Here is a 22437-nt window from a genome sequence, read left to right on the forward strand (position 1 = left end):
TACTTTAGAAAAATTAGGAAAGGAAGATTTTAACTAAGACTTGTGCGTTTAGAGAGAGAGATTGGGCTGTACTCTAAAAAAAAAAAACCAACAACAAAAAAATGAGACAGTTTTGTTTTGTTCTTTCTTGAAAGTAGTTTTTTTCACAAGATATATTCTTTCATGTTTTCCCAAACCTGATCTCCTTCCAGATGTCCCACAACCTCCTTATTTTCACCTTTCATGTCTTTGGTCTCTAAATATCATCCTGAAGGTTGATAACCCAGACCCAAAAGGGCATGCATGCTATGTGCTCACTGATAAGTGGATAAAGTACAGGATAAACGTGATACAGGATACAATGTACCCAGGATACAGTCATGTCATGTCTGAAAGACTTTGCTTCTTTGGGATCTTCCACCACCCCTGACTCTTATAATCTATTTATCTCCTCTTCTGCAAAGTTGCCTAGGTCATGACAGAAGAGGTTTGATGCAGGTATCACCCTTGATCTCAGTTGTCCAATTTTCTGCACATTGTCCAATTGCAGGTGTCTGAATTTGTTCACATTGGTTCAAAATAGAAGCTTCTCTGAAAATGGCTGTATTGGATAGTTTTATGTCAATTTAAAACAAGCTAAAGTTATATGAGAGGGAGGAACCTTGATTATGAAGATGCCTTGCCTCCATATGATAGGGCTGTATACAAACATCTAGGACATTTTCTAAATTAGTAATTAATGAGGGGGGGCAGCCACTTTGGATGGCACTCTCCCTAAGATCCTTGGTTCTATAATTGAAAAAGCTTAGCAAGTTAGAGGGTGCAAGCCAGTAAAAACAAACAAACAAACAAACAAAAAAGCAAAAACAAAAACAAAAATCCTGTCCATTGCCTCTATATCAGTTTCTGCATCTAGATTTATGTGTTGTTTGAGTTCTTGTCCTAATTCTCTTCAGTGATAAGCAAAGATTTGAACGCATAAGCAAAATAAATATTTCTTCCCTTTATTGCCTTGGTCATGCATGGTGATTCATCACAGCAATGATAACCCTTATTAGAACAGAAATGGTTAACAGGAATTGTTGAAAAAATATAAACTTTTAGTACCATAGAATACCATTAGGAGTAATTATATTAGCATATTTCTTTAGCATAGCAATTGCATGTGATTTCCTTTATATAAGTGGAAGCTGAGTGAATTAAACATTAGATGAGCAATGTAGGCCATTGTAGGACAAAATGTCTGGGAGATACATGCTTGCTATATGGAACCTGCTATATAAACACAGAAAAACCTTACCCTAGACTCTGGCATCTCTAATTTCTTGGGGTACCCAAGGCAACTTCAACTTCACAGTTTCTCGAACCAACGTCTTGGCTTCAAACATGATCTTTTAGATCACTCCAAAGGCCTTTGGTCACTTATTCATCTGTTTCCACTGTACTGCTTTAGGATCTGGTTGACTTCACTCCTTTGCTGCTGCTCCTCATGGTCATCCCATTGCACTGGCATCTTCCTCTGCAACAAGGCTTCACAAATAGCCTCTCCTCGGCACCATACATGGTGCCTAGCCTAAAATTCTTTGCTTGACCCCTTGAGTTCTAGATCATCAACTGCAACTGCAGCTACACCTTTACCAATGGCCTTACCTGGCCTCTTACAGTGCCAAGCCTCAACTATTCTGCATGATTCCTTCATACCATCAAAACCAGTACTACCTCGGTTATTCTTAAACATTACTAAGTCCAGCTGCAGTGCAAGATACAACCTTGGCTATTTCTGGAACTAAACTTCTTTGTGCCCACAGAAAACATGAGATTTCACCTTACTGATATCTTCTTAATAACTACTAATTTCTTAGCTCCAGATAACCAGCATCAATTGTCCTAGTAGTCCCTTCCATTCTTAACTCTAAAACCAGAGCTATGTGACTGAGATGTTGAGTTCTTCTCCTTGCTAGAAGTGGAACATGGCCCCCTTTTCTGTTTTATTATCACCAGCTTCCTGTTTTTCATTTCCTTCACTGCCTAAGCTTGACAGTTCTGTAACTTGCTTTGTAAACTGACCTTTAACTAAGATCTGCATGGCTCTGTCTCCTGAATGCTAGAAGTAAAGGTGTATATCACCATGCCTGGACTTAACCTTATCTTCACTTACAACTTGCGTGGAACAAGTTGGCTTTAAACTCAGATTATCTGCTGCCTTTGTCTCTTGGGATTAAAGGTGCATACTACTTTGCCTGTGATTAAGATTTGTATGGCCTCTATTTCTCAAGATAAGGAACAAAAGCCTATGTTCTCCATTTTTGGATTGTAGTTTATTCCAGATTAAAAGTCCAAATGATCAAGTGACTATAGTTTGGATAAATTTCTGGGTCTTCAATTATATTTCATTAATCTACTTGCCTGTTTCTCTACCAATACCGTGCAGTGTTTATCATAATCGAGATGTAATATAGCTTCAGGTCAGGGATGATGATTCCTCCAGAAGTTCTTTTATTGTTGAGAATAGTTTTTGCTATCCCAGGATTTTTGTTATGCCAATGAATTTTCAAATTTCTCTTTCAAACTCTAGGTATGATTGAGTTGGAATTTTATTGGGTATTTCATTGAACCTGTAGATTGCTTTTGGAGAGAAGGCCATTTTTTTTTTTTTTTTTACTATATTAATCCTGCCAATCCACGAGCATGGTAGATCTTTCCATTTTCTGAGATCTCCTTTGATTTCTTTCTTCAGAGACTTGAAGTTATGGTCATGTAGATCTATCACTGGTTTTGTTAGAGTCACACTAAAGTATTTTTATTATTTGTGACTATTGTGAAGGGTGTCATTTCCCTAATTTCTTTCTCAACCTGTTTATACTTTGAGGAGAGAAAAAGGTTACTGATTTAATCCAGCCACTTTACTAAACTTGTTTTTCAGAATTAGGAGTTCTATCTATTGTGGGGTCACTTAAGAATACTATCATATCATCTGCAAATAGTAATATTTTGACTTCTTCCTTTCCAATTTGTATCCCTTTGACTTCCTTTTGATGTTTGATTTCTCTGGCTAGGACTTTGAGTACTATATTGAATAAGTAGAGAGTGGGCAGTCTTGTCTAGTCCCTGATGTTAGTGGGATTGATTCAAGTTTCTCTCCATTTAGTTTGGTGTTAGCTACTGGTTTGTTTTGTATTGCTTATATTATGTTTAGGTATTGGCCTTGAGTCATTGACTTTATAAGATTTTTAAAGGGGTATTGAATTTTGTCAAATGTTTCTCAGCATGTAATGAGATGATCATTCAGTTTTTTTCTTTGAGCTTGTTAATATAGTGGATCACGTTGATAGATTTCTGTATATATATATTTTTTATTAACTTGAGTATTTCTTATGTACATTTCGAGTGTTATTCCCTTTCCCAGTTTCCAGGCAAACATCCCCCTCCCCCTCCCCTTCTTTATGGGTGTTCCCCTCCCCATCCTCCCCCCCCTTGTCGCCCTCCCCCCAACAATCTAGTTCACTGGGGGTTCAGTCTTAGCAGGACCCAGGGCTTCCCCTTCCACTGGTGCTCTTACTAGGATATTCATTGCTACCTATGAGGTCAGAGTCCGGGGTCAGTCTCATGTATAGTCTTTAGGTAGTGGCTTAGTCCCTGGAAGCTCTGGTTGCTTGGCATTGTTGTATGTATGGGGTCTCGAGCCCCTTCAAGCTCTTCCTGTTCTTTCTCTCTTGCATTACTGGAATGAAGCCTACTTGATCATGGTGAGCGATCTGTTTGATGTGTTCTTGGATTTGGTTTGTGAGAATTTTATTGAGTATTTCTTTGCATTGATGTTCATAAAGGTCTGAAGTTTTCTTTTTTTTTTTTTTTTTTTGTAGGGTTTTTGTGTGGTTTAGGTATAAGCATAATTGTGGCTTCAATGAACAAATTAGATAGTGTTCCTTCTGTTTCTATTTTGTGGAATAGTTTGAATAGTATTGGTATTAGGTCTGCTTTGAAGGTCTGATAGATTTCTGAACTAAACTGATCAAGTCTTAAGCTTCTTTTGGTTGGGAAAATTTGAATGAGTGCTATTTCTTTTGGGGTTATGGGACTATTTAGATGGATTATCTGATCCTGATTTAACTGTGGTACCTGGTTTCTGTCTAGGGAATTGTCAATTTCATCTAGATTCTCCAGTTTTCTTGAGTATACCTATAGTCACTTGATCTTTAACAAAAGAGCTAAAACCATCCAGTGGGAAAAAGCCAGCATTTTCAATGAATGATGCTATTTCAACTGGTGGTCAGCATGTAGAAGAATGTAAATCAAACCATTCTGATCTCCTTGTACAAAGCTCAAGTCCTAGTAGGTCAAGGACCTCCATCTAAAACCAGATACATTAAAACTAATAGAAAAGGGCAGTTTGTGGGGTGGCGACTAGGCAGTGCAGCTCCGTGACAGATCGACATCGCACTTGTCTCCTACCCAGAGCCGCCACATGCCCAAGAGGAAGGTTAGTGCAGATGGAGCGGTGAAGGCGGAGCCTAAGCGCCTCTCCGCGAGGCTGTCGGCCAAGCCCGCCCCTGCCAAGGTGGACAGGAAACCGAAAAAGGCTGTGGGAAAGGATAAAGCATCAGACAAAAAAGCACAGATTAAAGGGAAGAGTGGAGCGAAGAGCAAACAGGCTGAAGTGGCTGACAGCAAACTACAGATCTGTCTGTAGAAAATGGAGAGACAGAAAACCAGAGTCCAGCCTCTGGGGAAGAGAAAGAAGCGAAGTCGATTAAGCATCCATCACGTCAGTCAGTGGTCCCTGCCTCCCTTCTTGTACAATCCAGAGGAATATTTTTATCAACTATTTTGTAAATGCAAGTTTTTTAGTAGCTCTAGAAACATTTTTAAAAGGTGAGGGAATCCCACCACATCCCATTTGTTAAGTGTAAATGGTTTTTTTAAGAGATTAAATCATTTGCTGGTTGTTTATTTTTTGGTACAACCAGAAAATAGCAGGATACTGAATCAGGAGAGGCTGTGACGGTCTCAGGGGTCACCATAACATTCCGTAGAGGGGGCTAGTTTTATATCCTACAGTACAAACGATACTGAATGGCAATTTGGGGTCTCAGTCATGCATTCGTGTCTAGAATATTTTCAGTTATATCTGGTCCCGTGTTTCTAGTAGAACCATTTTGTAAGAAAGCCAGTCTTTGGTCTTCGCTCTGTCAGAAATGTGATGTCTGTGGTCATGGCAGTCCATTTTCCTAACAGTTGTGATAATGAGCTGTGAAAAATGGAGATTTTGAGTATGTTCTGTGTGTGACATAAAATTGTGAATTGGTGGAACTGAGCATTGTGAGCATTCGGTTGTTATGAGAGATCTTCAGGAAACTTGCCAAGTTTGAGTCAGGAGCATCACTGGAATAAGTTCAAAGAAAAACAATATGTAGCTCTTCATTTGTATATGTGAACACGATGTTTGGGTAGTGAACACTATTATGGCTCGTTAGAATTAGGGTACATGAACACTATACCACTCTTCAGAGTTTGGGTGTGTTAAGAATTGGAATGTCTGTATACTCTACTCCTCGATCAATAAAATCTCAGTTGTGAAAGAGTAAAAAAAAAAAAAAAACTAATAGAGGGGAAAGTGGTGAAGAGCCACAAACATATAGGCACAGAAGAAAGTTTCCTGAATACAACACCAATAGCTTATTCTCTACCTAAGATCAATAATCGACAAATGGGACCTCATAAAATTACAAAGCTTCTGTAAAGCAAAGGATACTGTCAATAGGACAGAATGGCAACCAACAGTTTGGGAAAGGTCCATTCCAATCCTATATCTTACAGAAGGCTAATATCTAATATATACAAAGAACTCAAGAAGTTAGACTTCAGAGAATCAAATAACCTTATTAAAATGGGGAACAGGTCTAAAGAAAAAATTCCCAACTGAGCAATATCAAATGGCTGATAAATACCTAAAGAAATGTTCAACATCCTTATTCATCATGGAAATGTAAATCAAAACAACTCTGAGATTCGACCTCACACCAGTCAGAATAGAGAAGATCAGAAACTCAGGTGACAGCAGATCCTGGCAAGGACATGGAAAAATAGGAACAGTGGACTTAGTACTACCTGAGGACCCAGCTCTTCCACTCCTTGGCATACACCCAAAAGATGCCCCAACATATAGCAAGGACACATGTTCCACTATGTTCACAGCAGACTTATTTATAATAGCCAGAAGCTGGAAAGAACCCAGATGTTCTTTCACAGAGGAATGTATACAGACATTCGCACAATGGAGTACAATTCAGCTATTAAAAACAATGACATCATGAAATTCTTAGGCAAGTGAATAGAATTAGTAAATATCATCCTGAGTGAGAATAAACTAATCACAAAAGAGCATACATGGTATGTATTCACTGATAAGTGGATATTAGCCAAAAAGAAACCCATAATACCCACAATACAACTCAAAGATCACATGAAACTCAAGAAGAAAGAAAACTATGCCTAATTGTGGATATTAGCTCAAAAGCTATGAATACCCATGATACAATTTACAGACCACATAAAGCTCAAGAAGAGGGAAGACCAAAGAATGGATGTTTCAGTCCTTCTTGGAAGGGGGAACAAAATACTCATGGGAGGAAATGCAGGGACAAAGAGTGGAGCAAAGACTGAACGAAAGACCATCCAAAGAGTGTCCCACCTGGGGATCTATCCCATATACAGCCACCAAGCCTAGATAATATTGCTGAAGCCAAGAAGTTTGCTGGCAGGGACCTGATATGGATGTCTCCTAAGAACCTCTGGGAGAGCCTTTTGATATAGATGAAGATGCTTGTAGCTAGCAATTGGACTGAACATGGGAACCACAATGGAGGTGTTAGTAAAAGGACTTAAGGAGCTGAAGGGGTTTGCAATCCCATAGGAAGAACAACAATATCAAGTCATCAGACTCCCTCTCCCCCAGAGATCCCAGGGACTAAACCACCAACCAAAGATTAAACATGTGGAAGACCCATACCTCCAGCTGCATATGTAGCAGAGGATGGCAATGTCTAACATCAATGGGAGGAGAGGCTCTTGGTCTTTGAAGGCTCATTTCCCCAGTGTAGGGAATGCTAGGGTGTTTAGAGGGCATGGGTGGGTGTGTGGGGCATTCTCAAGGGAGGGGGGATGTGAGAGGAGGAACTGGGAAAGGAGATAACATTTGAAATGTACATACATAAAATATCCAATAAAAATGTCCAATTGAAAACAATAATCTAGTAATAATAATGCTTAGATATACTCATCCCTTGTTCAGCTACAAACATAACCAATAACCTTAGCTGGGTTGAATCTTGTCCTGAGATCCCCACTCCTTTTATATGATGAGCTCCTTGAACACAGGATTTAACTCAATTTCATTTAGTGATGCCCCTTTAGTACTTGAACCACACATTTTTTTTTATCTTTTCCTTTCTAAGCTTGCTACATTTATTCAAAATGCTTCTCATAAGTGTGAACCACAATACACATTCTAAATGTGGCTTTGTTAAGATTTCTTATGTCAATACAATTAGTATGAATCTTTTTTTTCTTAGCTTCAGACAAAATCTTTATAGCAAAACAAAAAGCAGTTCCAGTCTTCAAGGTATAATAGAAACAATCTCTAGGAACCCTACTCAAATTCTTCTCTGAAACCTCTTGAGACAGGCCCCCAGAATTCAAATTGTCAGCAGTACAAGAGTCTTTCTTATTCCTACTAGGATGGCTCATTAAGCACTCCTAAACACATTCCACTGCTTTCCAAAGTCCCAAGATCCACATTCCTCCAACAAAAGTACAGGTCAGGCTTATGACAGCAACAGGCCAGTTCCTGGTACCAACTTCTGCTTAGTTAGGGTTTTATTGCCATGAAGAGATACAATGACCAAGGTAACGCTTAAAAGAGATAACACTTAATTGGAGCTGCCTTACAGGTTCAGAATTTCAATGCATTATCATCATGGCAGTATTTGGTCAGGCATGGCACTGGAGGAAATGAGATTTCTACATCTTGTTCTGAAAACAAACAGGAGAAGACTGACTTCCAGGTAAAAGGGTCTCAAATTACACACTCCAACATATCTACACTTACTCCTGCAAGGTCACACCTCCAGTAGTGACACTTTGGATCAATTGTATTCAAACCACCATAAATAAAATAAATAACAACTTCCCAGTTTCTGCCTGAATTCAAAGCCCTCTCCACAAAATTGAATATATCTTTTATATTAATGAATGGAACAAAACACTCTACAGAAGTGGTCCTAGGCTTTTGGGGAAAATAAAAACAATAATATTTTGCTATAAGATGTAGTGATAAAATCACCCATAAATTCATACTTTTATACCCACATATTGGTCCAGTTCTCAACCTTGATCAGGCAATCTTCTTATTGTAATGATTAATACACAGACCTACAACTGGTTAAAATGAGACTGTGAAATACTTAGCTTTTAAGTTGCACATTTGTTGCATAGTCCTCCTCTCTCCCCTCTCCCCTCTCCCCTTCCATTGTCTATCCTACTTCCCTTCTTTTTCTGCTCTCTCCCCTACTCCTCTCCCCTCTTACCCCTCTCCTTTCTGGCACCTCTCTCCTCTTCCACACTTGTCCTTTATGCCTCTTGCCTCTCTTGTCTCCTTTTTCTTCTCTCCTGTTTCCTTTCTCACCTCTCTCTCTTCTCTATTCTCTTGACTCTGTCCCCTTTCCTCTCTCAACTCTCTCCTGTCTCATCTCTCTCCTCTCCTCTTTCCTTAATTCTTTCTCCTCTCTCCTCTCATCTCTATTTCTTCTCTAAATTCCCATACTGTTGCAGAACTGAGGATAGCAAGATTGTGAGAAGAATAAGAAGCTTTTGGTTGTCTGCAACTAAAACAGATTTTCTTGTTGCTGGACATAGCTGGACTATTGAACAGTTGAACTCACAGTGGCTGTGACCCCATGAATATTTTGTGCACAAGCTAGTCAAAATCTCAGTATGACTGAGGGAGGAATTATGAGCAAGTGATGGTTTCTAAAATAAGTGAGATGTAATTTTCTTTAGTGATATGACCTTTAAAAAGCTCCTTGTGCTCCAGTGAATTGACCTACAAAAATATATAGGCTATACCGAGTCTACTCAGAATTTTTAGAAAGAGTACATCAGGTGGTTTCTCAGTGCCATAGGCCCAGTACTGAAAATATACTTTCAAGTAACATTATTACATAGGATGCATAGGCTATATCTAGAAATATATATTTATTTACATATATGCATGCAGTAACAATAATTTAAAACGATGAGAATTTAAAGGATAGTAGAAAAGGATAGACAGCATTGCTTGGAAGAAGAAATGAAATAACATAATAATATTAAAAACAACATAAAATATTGGGAAAGAAAATTGTTGGGAGAGATGGGGACAAAAACTAAAGGAGAGAAAATTAGCATGTATTTGATCAAAACATATTATATACAAGTATAAAATCTGAAATAATACAAACATTGACAGTAAAAATTGTAAAGTTAAGTGAGCTCTAACAAATATTAATGAAAATACAGTATTTTACTAAACAAGTACTTTCAAATGAAAAATTTAAGCTAAAAATTACTATGTTCTAAAAATAGTTTTTAATTTAGCATGTAGAATGCAATAATGAAGGTGAGTTTATATGTAATAATTTGTTTTAAATTTTCATTATGCTCAATATATTCAAAAATTGAGAAATAGTAAAATTAAAATTAATTTGTAAACAGTTTCCTAATGTCTTATCTGAAATGCTCATGGTTAATCAAAGTTTCTGAAACATGAATCAGTGCTTATCTATCTGCTACTTGGATACTTGAAGGTTCTAAGATTTTGGACACTTTTGAATCTGATTAGTTAATTTTGTATATTTTATAGATATAAGTTGAAAATAAACTGCAGAAGAGGACAACTGTGGACTTCTTCAGTGTGGAGTAGTTGGTACCTCAAGATTCTTGGCTTTCAAATCCACAAGGGGAAGCCCCATTTAATATTTCATCTACTGTTGATTTATATCACAATTTCAGGAACTCGAGATTGGTAAATGTCCGGTTTTATAAGGAAACAACAGATAACTTGAAGGTTTCTTTATTATCCATGCCATGTACACAGCTATTCTCATTTCTAAAGCTATACAATGCCTTTGCCTTCCAAGACTTTTTAGAGGAAATGTATCAGTGACAAAATAGTGTAAAAGTAAAAGCTGATGTGACATGTACAAAGAGGAGAGGAATGTCTCACAACAGGCAGAACTGTCGTATTTCCTTGACTTTTTTCTGTTATGCATCATACCATGTTTTATACATGATGATTTTCTTTATTATTATTTGATTGAAGGTTTAGTATAGTTTTAATAACAGGATTCATAGTTTGCTGCACCCTAACTAGGAGCCCTGTTCCAGAAGCAGCTGTACGACTTCTGCAAATATCATAACTGATTTTTTTTATATTTAAAGATTTTAATTATCATAGCATAAGAGGTTTGGTATGGATCTTCTTTAAATATGCGATTTACTGGAAAAATGTCGCATTAGGATTGTTAAATGTAGTATATATAGTAATCTTTTACTATCTGGAAATAAAGATTTTTTTTTCTGACTGGGACATTTGATTGTGATTTTCACCAATTATCACAATGGATTTTGCAAACTCTGATGACTTACTGGGACTTGATTAAATTTTTATCATGCACTATGTTGAAGGCAAGTTTTAAAAGAAGAGCAGTGCTGGAGTAGCTCTGCAAATAGTGACACAGTAGGAATCTTACTGAGGCTAGATGAAATAATCATGCGATCATCTCACGTCTTACATGTTGTGCATATGAATTTGTCGGGATCTATCTAAAAGTATCTTGCCTTACAATTTGCCGTCTGACTTCAGTGTGGGAAAAGAGTTAGGTGAGTTGCCTTCCTTCTAAAATTATATTAATCAACTGAAGAACCTGACTGGTATTACATGACTGGACTTGAAGTGAGTTCATAATCTCCAGGGTAAACTAGTAAATGATTACCTGGTTTAGACTGGAAAGGGAATTTGGCATTTTGACAATTTCAGTTCTGTAAGTACTTTCATGGGTTCCACTAAAGCTATTAAAGTGACACCATTGATCAGGGACTTGAAAAGATTTGTGCATAATTGGCTTTCGAGGGCCAGTAAAAGTCAACTCCAGTGAGAGCCAATTGTACGTGTTCTCATCCTCTCTCTCTCTCTCTCTCTCTCTCTCTCTCTCTCTCTCTCTCTCTCTCTCTTCCCTCAGAAGCCAATTATAAAGAGTGGAAATTTTCACTTCTTTGGAGAAGTATAATTCTTGCATTTTGGATAGAAATCAGTAATTGGACCACTCTTAAAGACGTTAAGTTTCGTGGCAATTAAAATATAACACTTTTGAATTTTCATCATGAAATTTTGAAATCATACCCAATTTGTCCAGTATATTCTCTAATTTTATTTTCTTGGTAGAATAGTATAAGATACAAGAATATAGGTAGCTTATAAAAGAGAAAAGAACTTTATATATTGCCACAGGGGTATAAGACATAATTTAACAAACAGAAACCTCTAGTGATTTTGAAGTAGTGACTCAGATCTGTTCTGTGAGTCCCCTCACCAAAATGCATTAACTTGTTTTTAATTTGGGATCTCTATGTGTCTGTTGCAGGTACCAGTGCAAAGTGCCTGATGGCTACAGTCTGAGATACAGACTGACACTCTGTGCAGTAGCAGTCATAAGTGAGTTATTTCAGTTGGCACTAGTGCACCCAAGAAATTTACCTTGAGATGTCTCGTACTCCATTGCACACTGTCATGATACACTACACTGCCCTTGCTTCCTTAAAGCTGGTGTATTGGTGCTACATGGAGGCTGAGAGCCTGAGCCTCTCAAAAGCCAGTAAGCAAAGGAGAAAAATATAAAACTTAGTAATTTCTCATGAGAGTAAAACACATATTAATTAAGGAGCAGAAAACCAAATCCTGATATACCAGCCAAGATTCTCTTCTGTTTAGTTACAATCACATTTAAGTTTTCTCTGATGCCTAGATATTCTAAGGAGAAAAGTTACCCCATTATTTCATTACAATGAAAGTATGGTCATAGTTAAGATAGATGCATGTGAGATACACTAAAAATGTAAACCTTGGCTAGTAACTTAAATAAAATCCCTGACTGTATCATTAATGAAGGAAAAATTTTTCTTCAATTATTAAAATTCCATGTTCTATTCAAGGCATGGCAGTTCATGCCTGTTTTAGGAGCAGATGGGAAGTGGAGGAGTAAGGACTTTGGTGTCCAGTCCAGTTAGAGCTGTACAGTGAGTTCCTAGGGAACTATTAAATTCAATTCAATTCTCTAAAATAAAACAGACTTAAAATATAATTTCTTTTGTTAAGACTCCTCTCTCTCTCATATGCTGACATATGTGTGTACATATAAGATAAGTAATGAGATATGAATATTGTATATAGATGTGTGTATATATATGTCTGTGTGTGTATTTATATTTGTATACTTTTCATCTCTAAGTAATAAGTAATAAATTCTTATAACCCCAAGTAAGCTAACATGCTTCAAAAAGTGAGTGACTATTGTCAGAGCATGTATTCAATTCTGAAGATGTATGTTATATTTGCCTCCCCCCAAATAAAACAAAACCAAAAAAATAAAAAAAAATTCTACCATTCCTCAGGTTCTCAATGAGAAATGAGACTTACAGAAGTTAGATACCATTGTCATTTTATGTATGAAGTCAATGCAATCAATGCCATTCTCAGCTTGACACAATACGGTTTCTCTTGTTGCAAGGGCTGGTGGTATAAATAGCGGCTCCCTCCGTTGGCTGTAGAGATCTTTAGTCAATAATCAAAGTAAAACACAGGGATATTTCCTATGAAAAAAGCACTATCCTGTGTTTAATTCTACATTCCAATAGCTAAGTGTCTCAGTGGAGATATTTCATGTTATAACGCCAATGTGAGGAAAAACCGGACAAAAAGAAAACACCCCTAACAGCAGTCTTTCCTAAGGCTTTATGAGGGGAATCCTTTAATTGTGCAATAATACACAATTAAACCTTGAAGGAGAGCACATCCATATCTCCCAGACTTTTTAGTCAGGGGATCATTAATACAAAATTTATTAGAATTTGCCCTATAAAGATCAGGAAAACTTGATATTAGATTGAAAAACTATGAATTTCTCACTTTATCTTATTGGAGTTGAATTCAGTTGTTTATTTTTCTCTTTTTTATTGTTGTCACTTGAAGATCTTAACTTATTAATTTTTTTAATTCTTTAACTCTCTTTTTTACAGCCGAGACTTCATCTTCCTCCCAGTCTACCCCCCCCAACTCTTCTGCTCCCCATCCCATAGCTCCTCGCCTGAGTCTCAAGAGGATGTCCCCACCATGCCCCCCACACACCGACCCCATCAGATATCCCTACTCCCTGGGACCTTAAGTATCTTAAGGGTTAGATGGATCTCCTCTCACTGAGGCCATACCAGGGAGTCCATGTCTGTATATGTGTCAGGGGCCTCATATCAGCTCTTGTATGCTGCCTGATTGGTGGCTCGGTGACTGAGAGATTTTGGAAGTCCAGGTTAGTTGACACTGCTGGTCACACTCCTCCTCAGCTTCTTCCAGCTTTTCTCCATTTCAACCACAGAAGTCCCAAGCTTCTGATCATTGGTTGGGTGCTCGTATCTGCATCTGACTCTTTCAGCTACTTGTTTGGCTTTTCCGAAGGCGGACATGCTAGGATCCCATCTGCAAGCACAGCACGACATGCTTAAGAGTTTCAGTCTCACCTGGGACTCACCTTGAGCTAGATCCCAATTTGGGCCATCACTGGACCTCTTTTCTCTCATGCTTTTCTCCATTCCTCTCCCTGCAGTTCCTTAGTACAGGAACAATTCCGCGTCAAAACTTTTGACTGTGGGATGGCAACCCCACCCTCCATTTTATGTACTGTCGCTCCACTGGAGGTAAACTCTACAAGTTCTCCCTCTTCACTGTAGGGCACATCATCCAAGGTCCTTGCATTTGAGAATCTCTCACCTCCCAGGTCTTCAGTACATTCTAGAGGGTCCTCCTACCTGCTACCTCCTGAGGTTTCTTGTTTCTATTCTTTCTGATTGCTCTGAGGATTGCAGTCCTGTTTCCCACACCAAAACCTGATCCCCTCTTTCCCTCCCTGTCCCTTCTCTCACCAATGTCCCTCTCTGCCTCTGACCCTGAGATTGCTTTCTTCTCCCTCCCAAATGGAATTGAGGCATCCTCACATGGGCCCTTGGGCTTGTTAACCTTCTTGACTCTTGTGGATTTTGTCATGGATATTCTGTACTTTTTGAGGGCTAATATCCGCTTATTAGTGAATATATGCAATGAATGTTCTTTTGGGTCTGAGTTACTTCACTCAGGGCAATAATTTCTACTTCTGACTGCCTGTAAAACCCATGAGGACCTCATTCTTAGTAGCTGTGTAGTATTATTCCATTGTGCAAATGAGCCAAATTTTCTGCATCCATTCTTTTGTTGTGGGACATCTGTGTTATTTCCAGCTTCTGGCTATCAAAATTAGACCACTATGAACATAGTGGAACATGTGCCTCTGTGACATGGTAGGATATCTTTTAGATATATGCCCAAAAGTGGTATAGCTGGATATTCAGGTGTATCTATATCCAAATTTCTGAGAAACCTCCAGAATGATTTCCAGAATAGTATACTAGTTTGCAATCCCACCATCAACTGAGGAGTGTTTGTCTTTCTCCACATCCTCACCAGCATGCGCTATTACCTGAGATTTTTATTGTAGCCATTCTGATTGGTGTAGAGTGGAATCTCAGGGTTGTTTTTAATTCCATTTCCCTGATCACTAAGGACTTTGAGCATTTTTTTAGATGCTTCTCAGGCATTCAAGAGTCCTCTGTAGTGAATTCTTGGTTTAGTTTTGTAGCTCATTTTTGATTGGGTTGTACGTTTTATTTGGTGGTTAGCTTCTTGAATTATTTATGTATTTTGGATATTAGCCCTCTATCAAATATAGGGTTAGTGAAGATTTTTTTTCCCAAACTATACATTGCTGGTTTGTCCTATTGACTATGTGCTTTGCCTTACAGAATCTTTAAAGTTTCATGGGGTTCCATTTACCAATTCTTGATCTTAGAGCCTGAGCCATTGGAGTTCTGTTTAGGAAGTTCCCCCTGTGCCAATGAGTTCAAGGCTCTTTCTAGAGACTGAATGTATCTGGTTTTAATTTGAGGTCCTTGATCCACTTGGACTTGAGCTTTGTGCAAGGTGACAAATATGGACTTTCATTTTTCTACATACAAATGGCCAATTAGACCAGCACCATTTACTGAAGATGTTTCTTTTTCCATTGTATATTTTTGGCTTCTTTGCCAAGGATCAAGTATCTGTAAGTGTGCAGTTTTATTTTTGGGTATTCAACTCTATTCCATTGATAAACCTGTCTGTCTCTGTACCAATCCTATGCAGTTTTTCTTTTTTCTCTTTCTTTCTTTCTTTTTTTTTATCATTAGTGCTCTGTAGTGTAGCTTGAAGTCAGGGATGGTGATTCCCATAGTTCTTTTACTGTTAAGAATTTTTGTAGCCATTCTCAATTTTTCTTTTCCATATGAAATTGAGAATTACTCATTCCATGTATTAGAAGAATAATTTTGGGATTATGTTAGAGATTGCATTGAATCTGTAGATTGCTTTTGGTATGGTGACCATTTTTACTGTTATTTCTACAAGTCCATGACTATGGAAGATCTCTCCATTTTCTGAGGGGTTCTTCCATGTTTTTTTCTTTTGATACTTGTATCATGAAAGTGTCATAAAAGTTCTTGTCATACAGATTTGCTGAAATTGTTTATCATCTGTAGAAGTTCTCTGATAAAATTTTGTGGTTACTAATGTATACTATCATATCATCTGCTAATAGTGATAACTTGACTTCTTTGCGAATTTGTATCCCCTTGACCTCCTTTAGACTCTTTCTCCAAGTGAACTATTGAATTCATACTAATTAATGCACACATTTTTAAAGTAGGAATTTTTCATCCCCCAGTATCTTTACTGATGCTACCACGACTTGGCCAAACAAATGTAGACTGCTTATCAATTAATGAGAGATTATGATAGATCCTATATGTATTTGGTTGATTAACATGTATGCAGATGAGTGTCTTACTGCAGGAAAACATGAGAGAAAGCAAATATATAAACTTGGGAAAAGGTGGTTCTGACTTATGTGGAGCTGACCCCATTTACATATGTATCTAGCAAGGCCAAACTTCCCCAACAGTTCATGACTAAGTGTTCAAATATAAAATCCTGTGGGGCACATTCTTACTCAAAATATTATAATATACTTCCTGGCCCTTAGAGGCTTGTGACCATATGGAAATGTAAAATACATTTAGTCTAACTTTAAAGGTTTCAATACTCCCTACAGTCTCAATTAATCTCAACTCCCGAGATCTCTCAGACACTTGATCAACCAGATAGCATACACCAACTGAGATGAGGCCCCGAGTACATATATAGCAGAGGAGTACCTGGTCTGGGTTCAGTTAGAGAAGAGGCACCTAACCCTCAAGAGCCTGGAAGACACAGGAAGTTTAGAGTTCTGGAGGGGTAGGAAGTAAGGACATCCTCGTGGAGATGGGAGGGTATGGAACGCAGAACAGTTGGAGGGTGGACCAGGGGGGGAAAATCTACAGTGCAAAAGTAAATAAAATTTTTCAGGGGTGAGGGAGTGGGAAGGGTGGTGGATAGGGAGGGGAACACCCTTATAGAAGAAGGGGAGGGGATGGCATGGGGGCTTATGTCCAGGAAACCAGGAAAGAGAATAACGTTTGAAATGTAAATAAAAAAATTCAGAAAGAAATAAAAAATAAACAAAAAATGTTTAAAGTTTCCACATTTCCCTATTTTGTTGCTTATTTTATTTATTTACATTTCAAATGTTATCCCCTTTTACATTTCCCCCCACAAACCCCCTATCTCATTCCCTACCCTACCCACTGCTTCGATGAGGGTGCCTTCCCACCTACCCACTCTTGCTTCACTCTCCTAGAATTTCCCTATACTGGATCATTGAGACTTCAAAGGCCCAAGGGCCTCCCTTCCAATAATGCTAGATGAGGCCATCCTCTGCTACATATGCAGCTGGAGCCACGGGTCCCTCGATGTGTATTCTTTGGTTGGTCGTTTAGTCCCTAGAAGCTCTGGGGATTCTGCTTGGTTGATTCTTTTGTTCTTATGGGATTGAAATCCCCTTCAAGTCCTTCAGTCCTTCCCCTAAGTCCTCCATTGTGGTTACCATGGTTGGCTGTTATGCATCAGCATCTGTAAGGCTATGGCAAACCTCTTGGGAGACAGCTATATCATGTTCCTGTTGGTGCACTTATTGGCATTAGCAATAGTGTCTAGGTTTGGTGTCTGCATATAGGGTGGATCCCCAGGTTGGATAGTCTCTTGATGGGTTTTCCTTCAGTCTCTCTCTATTCTTTGTCTCTGTATTTCCTTTAAACAGGAACAATTCTGAGTTAAAATTTTGGAGATGGGTGGATGGCCCCATTCCTCAATTGGGAGTCCTGCCTAACCTCTGGATCTCATTTCTACAGGTTCTGTCTCCCCTTTGTTGAATATTTCAGCTAATTTCATCCTCAAAGGGTCCATGGAGCCTCTTGCTTTCCTGGCATATTAATCTCCGCATCTTAAAAGCCCAAAGTGTCTTTTAAGATGCAAATGAATACACGATGCAAGTCTTTATAAAATAAAAAAAAAATTACATATTTCTAAAATATGGGAGCATAGTTCCAAAAACTGTATAATTACGGATCCATTCCAAAAAGGAGGGATTTAAATAGAGGGACAAAATACTAGAGCAAAACAAGATTGAACCTACAATGGATAACTCCAACATGGTTTCTGTGTACAATGTAAAGAGCTTATAGCCCTTTTTCAGTTTTCTGATCTACAACACACTTCTCTTGGGTTTCCACTTCCTATATGTAAGCTCTCAAGCAGATATTTTTGAACTTGAAACTTACACATTTTGTCATCTTCAACACAGTCCACGCTTCACTTTCACATCCTCACACCATACAATATACAAGCATGAAACTCTCAAAAACTACAAATTAAATTATAAGGAAAAACTGTTTGCAATGTATTGCTACATAAATGTGTGTGTGCGTGTGTGTGTGTGTGTGTGTGTGTGTGTTTGCTTCTTGAGTTACCTGCCATTAGTGAATTCTACTTTTGTATCCATATTGAAACAAATCTCTATAAAGACAATCCCATAGTTTAGTATATTATACTATATGTTATATGTAGTCTTGAACAATGTCATTAATCAGTTGTAAAATTAAGAATTAGTCGAAAAATGATTTCAGGAAAATGGACATTCTTTTCCCATTCCTTTGAAACTCTAACCATGACATAAAATTAACCCAAAGCTAAAATGATACCAGTTAGACATACTGATTCCTTGGTTTCTATGTGACTAATATATGTTCCTTGAATATTAGCTTCTTGCAATGATTCAAAAAAGGCATGGGGAAGACGAACAAAAAAAATGTGGAAAAAGAGAAAAGCTAAGAATAATAAATGATACAAATATTTTTTTAATATCCACTTTAGAAAAAAGTGTCCATGAATTTAAAAGGGTCAGGGAGGTTATGTAGACAAAGTATACACACTGAAAAGTTAAATTAATTTAATATGAATGGAAATGCTAAGGTGTAGACAATACTATAAATGTTCAAACCAGAATGTCATTTTCACCTTTTTTTAAAGATGAAATACTAGTAGAAACTTTTGCCAGATGAAAGCTTCTAAACCCCTTTTTTCTAAAGAGTGTGCATTCTATTTTTCTGTCAAGTTACATGATACATGTAGTCATTTAACTAGAGGGACTATCAAATGAGTAAATGCTCCTAAGACTCCATTGAGATTGGCCTATAGGTAAGTCTGTAATACAGTTTTTGTTTTTGTTTAAAAAAAAAAAACAGTGACTGATATGTGAGTGTCCAGATCAAACAAAGTGAATGTTGCCACTTTGAGCTGGTGTTCCTTAGCTCTATAATAAATCAAGCCAAACAAGCCCAGAGAGAGCACCATAGTAAGCCCCACTGTTCCAAGACCTCTGCTTTGGTTCCTGCCTTGAGTTTCCTGTCCTATTTTAGTCCCTACCTTAACATCCTTTAGTGATAAGATGTAAGAGAGACATATAAACTCAAATAAATATTTTTCTTGCAAAATTACTTTTACTTATAGTGCTTCATCACAGCAATTGAAAGCTAACTAAGACACATTCTAATTTCTAATTCTAATTTCACCATCTCGTGAATCTTAGATGTTACATATAAATTCCTCCCTGAACAGGTCTTAATTAATGTAGCATGGGCATCCCATAGATTTTATATTTAATATTTTACATATTTAGATTCCTGAATATGAGCATGAGGATTATAAATGCCCAGTTTTCAAACAAAAGAGACAACTAAAAAAGCAATGGAAATCGTCTGAGTGCTATTTTCATTAAGATATTGGTTGTGAACATATTAGGAGTTCCATTTTACTGGTGGTGATAATATGAACCTTAGATCAGGAAGTTTTGGTAATATTGGTGAAAAATAATGGTAGAGGGTAAAAATAGCAGTGTTTTATGCATCGTAAGGCAAGACATACTTTTCATATTATTTGGAAATAATATTATTTGTAAATAAAAAGTCTCCTTTTAGTAGCTAGTAAACCATGTTTGTTTTTAAAATTTTTTAATGCATGTGTCTCATAATTTCAAATATTATTTTATTTGCTGAATTATTTTATAAAATCTCTTCTTCAAACTGAATTCTCAATTAAACATTTTAAAATTTATTAAATGTATTTAAATAATAGTGTGATAAAACATTTATGATTCCATGTGTTTTAGTTAGCAATCCATGTTTGAAGCCATGTACATATTTTATTTCAATAGATTTTAAGATAAAGTATACTATAAAGACAGTGATTCTTAGCATATTGGGTTCATCTGAAAGAAAAAAAGGGGTAACCAGGTAATACTTGAAGGATATATCAAACATTTTAATGCATAAAATTTCTAGAACAACTATTGGCATATAATAGTGATAAGTATGACTTATGTCTGCTTAATAGTTAAGAAAATGACAGAGAACTCATATACTAAGAGAACTTAGCATGGTGACATGAATTCAGTGGTTCTCTTAAAATATTTTTCTCCATAAAAGAAACAATTCTTTATACACAAAAATTGGTCTCTTGCTTCACATATTCCTTTATAAAAGTGTGAATATCAGACTTATCCTGGGTACAAAGAGGAATTTTGTAAGAAATCTTGAGTTTCAGTGATAGCAGAATGTACTTTCCCACTGAGGAAAATAAAAACACATTAAATAGCACAACTCTCCTTTAAAGTTTCAGAGGTTAGGAAGCTGGACTAATAAATATTTGAATTGCTATTCTCCCACCTGGAAGCCGGGATTTTACAGCTTCCCTTGTGTGCTTTAAAAGCCAGTATTTTCAGATTTGGGTACTTACCACCTTTTACACTAAACCTGATAGTCAAGAGGTTCCTACTGATTAATCATTCTAACAAATGTAATATACTTTCTAGCCACATGCATGTACATTGGATATGCATTTGCTCAATTAAAAATATATTCATCACAATAAAAAATTGTAAAGAGAAAGTTGCACCTAATAGAAAAATTAAGCTATACACATAAAGTTTCCAGATAAAGTTAGCCAAATATTAACATCTTTACATTACCTACAATTATGTTATGAGTATTAATAATTTAAAATGTTTCTATTTGTTCAATGAAAGCCTTATTAAATGCATATCTCATTTTTGTATAAGAGTTTGCTATGAGCCACACACTTTTTGAGATTAATATACTTTAGTAGATATTATCCCCTATAATAGTCATTATGATGACAACAAAATAAGGAACTTAAGACAAAAGCAATTTGTTAGAAAAATATTAAAACAATAAAGCAAAAGACTCACCATTTAGGTATGTTTACAAAAATCAGGGAACTAATTTCCAACTTTTAAAGTTGAATGATAGATGTTCTAAGGTAAACTATGGGCCAAGTATATGTTGTGTGTAGACTACAGAGCAGTCCCAAACAGTTAAAAGAGGTGGTAATGGAATTCTCAAAAGCCATTTGTGAAGGATAAAGATAGAGAAAATTTTAGTTTGTTTTGAAAGTCTCATAGCAGCCTTATTTGTGATAGGTAGAAGCTAGAAACAACCCATATGTCCCAGGACAAAAAAAAAATGGATACAGGAAATGTGGTTCGTTTGCATAATGGAATACCACTCAGCTATTAAGGAGGATGATGTACTGAATTTTGCAGGCAAGTGGACGGAACTAGAAAATATCATCCTGAATGAGGTAACTCAGACCAAAAAGGACATGCACATCCATGGTATGTTCTCACTAATAGGTGGATATTAGCCCCACTCCACCCCACCTAAAAAAAATTACAGAATACCCAAGGTACAGTCAACAGAATTCAAAAAGGTCAACAAGTTGAAGAGCCCAAGTTAGGACACCTCATTCCCCCTTGGAAGGAGAAGAAAGCAACAAGGGAGAAGGGAGAGAGGAAAGGGGAAGGAAAAGGGCATGGGCTGGGGGAGAGAGGAATGTGATCTGGTATTGAGTGGGAGAAAACTGCTGAAGACCTGAGAGCCAGCAGAAACAAAGGAAACAAGCAACCTTCAGAGGAAGGAGGTTGGGAGGACCCTCTAGAATATACCAAAAACCTGGGAAGAGGGAGACCCTCAGGACTCAAAGTGGGAGACCATAAATGACAAAATGCCCTATAGTTGGGAGAGGGAACTTGTTGAGCCAACCTCCAGTAGAAAGACAGGACACCAAGTGAGGGATTGGGTTGCTATCCCACAGTTAAAACTCTGACCCATAATTCTTCTTGTCTGAAAGAAATGCAGGGATGGAAATGGAGAAGAGCCTTAGGAAAAGAAGGTTCAGCAACAGGCCCAAAGTGGAATCCAGCTCAAGGGGGAGGCACCAAAACCTAACAATTACTGAGCCTATGGAGTACTCACAAAAGGGACTTATTGTGACTGCCCTTTGAAAGACCTAACAAGCAGCTGAAAGAGTCAGATGCAGGTATGTGCACCCACCCAATGAATGGAAGCTGCTGACCCCTCTACTGAATTCTGGAAAAGCTGGAGGAAGCTGAGGAAGAAGGCCACCCTGTAGGAGGACCAGCTGTCTCAAATAACCTGGACCCCCGAGATCTCTCAGACACTGGATCATCAACCAGGGAGCATTTACCAGCTGATATGAGAAGCCCATAATACACATGCAGCAGAAGACTCCTGGGTCTGGGTACAGTCAGAGAAGATGGTCCCAGGAGGTATGGTAAG

The 22437-nt window shown here is 37.5% G+C and overlaps 1 pseudogene; it reads left to right on the forward strand.

Moving 5' to 3' along the window:
• The first annotated feature begins 4444 nt into the window (after positions 1-4444).
• LOC116904453 lies at positions 4445-13819 on the forward strand (annotated as a pseudogene).
• The last annotated feature ends 8618 nt before the right edge of the window (positions 13820-22437 follow it).

The sequence above is a fragment of the Rattus rattus genome, chromosome 6 (assembly GCF_011064425.1).
Source record: "Rattus rattus isolate New Zealand chromosome 6, Rrattus_CSIRO_v1, whole genome shotgun sequence".
Taxonomy (NCBI): domain Eukaryota; kingdom Metazoa; phylum Chordata; class Mammalia; order Rodentia; family Muridae; genus Rattus; species Rattus rattus.